This window comes from Lactuca virosa, chromosome 6 (genome assembly GCF_052849685.1).
Source record: "Lactuca virosa cultivar CGN04683 chromosome 6, Lactuca_virosa_CGN04683_v6, whole genome shotgun sequence".
Classification (NCBI taxonomy): Eukaryota; Viridiplantae; Streptophyta; class Magnoliopsida; order Asterales; family Asteraceae; genus Lactuca; species Lactuca virosa.
This window is the reverse complement of record NC_136431.1, coordinates 110,493,883-110,496,083: the sequence shown is the minus strand read 5'-3', so window position 1 is coordinate 110,496,083 and position 2,201 is coordinate 110,493,883. Positions and strand designations below refer to the sequence as shown.

The 2,201-nt window shown below is 38.8% G+C and overlaps 1 non-coding gene across 1 annotated transcript; it reads right to left on the bottom strand.

Moving 5' to 3' along the window:
• Positions 1-738: 738 nt before the first annotated feature.
• LOC145123132 (small nucleolar RNA R71) lies at positions 739-845 on the bottom strand. Its single transcript, XR_013715009.1, has one exon. It is a non-coding gene; the product is annotated as a small nucleolar RNA R71 (small nucleolar RNA).
• Positions 846-2,201: the final 1,356 nt, after the last annotated feature.

Below are 2,201 nucleotides of genomic sequence, written 5' to 3'. Positions count from 1 at the left end.
AATTTAATTTTTTTATTTTTACAGTAATCATGTCGTGGTCTCGATTGCCCACGTTGTGGGAACTACTCTGACAGTTTTCATTTTTCTCGTTTTTATTAGTTTTACGCACGTTTTCTAAGCTTGTTGTAGTTAGTATATGACCCAAGCAACTTCATCTACTACAATACCTGGTTTGAAGGATCCCGAGTCATTATTCCGAAAGAACAACACAGATAAGAGGAAAGTAGAAGAAAACAAAATAGTGAAAGTCGTTATTTATCCATTCAAAAGGAAACTGGACGAGAATGAGAGCAGATACGAGCCCGAATCAGAATTAAAGGAAGAAATTGAACAAGAAAGTGAAGTTGAATACGAGATGGATAACATTATGGAGATGACCATGGAGAAGTACAATCGGCACATGCGAAATGACAACGATCTCAGTCTCGTGCCCCCCGAAAATCCAGCCGCCACCAACTTTGAGCTTAAGGGGCATATCCTTGCCATGCTCAAAGACATTGCATTCTTTGGGAAAGATCATGAAGATGCATACAAACACATTAATGGATTGTTGGATATTGAAAACTACTTCAACATTCCTAATGTGAAAAAAGATGTGGTAATGATGCGACTACTCCTAGTAACTCTCATAGATGCAGCAAAAGATTGGCTCAAGTCACTACCACCCGGAGTAATCACGACTGGGCAAACTTATGAATCAATTTCATTCAACAATTTAGTCCACCTTAAAAACTTTCTAAGTTGAAGAAGAACATCACAAACTTCCAACAACATGATGGAGAATCTTTATACAAAGATTGGGAGATATACATGGGAATCATACAAAATTGCCCTCAACACGACCTAACTGTGCAACAAGAGATATTATTCTTCTACGATGGATTATACGTGACCACAAGACAACTCCTAGACTCTTCAGAACCCATGACAAAGAAGGAACCAACAACTGACAAGGCTCTTATCGAATAATTCTCCAAACATTCGAGAGAGTACCACAACCTGCGAGAAGATGTCACAAGAAGTAGGGTGAGTGTAGACGAAAGGAAACGATAATTTAGCTTCGTTACTTTCAAAGACCGATACTATGGAACGGAGAATTACGAAGACAGGTCAATCAGTACATGCAATTCAAGTGGGTTGCGTTAATTGTAGCGGGCCACATTTGACCAAGGATTACGACTTAGACGAAAACAGAAACAGGAAGCCTCAAGCTTGTTATTGGAGTGGGGATAATTATGATGAAGATTGGAGAAACCCAAGAAGCAGTGGAAATCATATGACGAGTTCGTCAAGTATAAAGAAGAGAATTATAGGCATGATGCGACTGATGTTACTCTAAGAAATCAAAAAGCCTCGATTCTCAACATCGAACAAGAAATTGGGAAAATTTCTAGGCTATTCAACGAGTGTTTACTTGGCACACTTCCAAGCAACACATCACCAAATCCAAAAGACCACATCAAGGCCATGCCAACTAGAAGTGGTAAGACTGTTACTCATTTGATTCCTATGTCTAACAATGTGTTGTCTAGTGTGCAGAAGCCGGAGGAAGAAAATCAAGAAAAACAATCTAATCAGTCTCCACGTTGTGGAAACAAACCTTCCACGTTGTGTCCATCTACAAAAATTGAAAACCAACCTTATGCAAAGCCTGTAAACCATATCTACCGTATCAAAGTCGAGCCAAGCAAGACAAACAAGCTGAAGATTACAAGAAGTTCTTATAGCACATCAAATCCCTTCAAATCAACATTCCATTCGTAGATGTTGTTGATCAAATGCCAAAGTACGCGAGGTTTTTGAAGGATCTTCTCACAAAACGAAAGAAGTTGCAAGAGGCCTCAACCATGGGTTTAAAAGAAAATTGTTCATCCGCAATGCTCAACATATTACTCAAGAAGATGAGGGATCCAGGTAGCTTGACACTTCCTTGTCAATTCGAAAATCTAGCCACAAGTCATACAGTTTCCAATTCTAGAGCAATCATGAATCTCATGCCATATTCATTCTACAAGAAGTTGAATCTTCCAGAACCGAAGCTGATCTGAATGACAATTCATCTAGCTAATAAAACAGTCACATTTCTGAGAGGCATATGTGAATATCTTCTTGTGAAATTGAAAATTTTGTTTTTCCAGCAGATTTTGTAGTGCTGGATATGGAAGAGGATAATCAAGTTCCAATGATTCTTGGGAGACCCT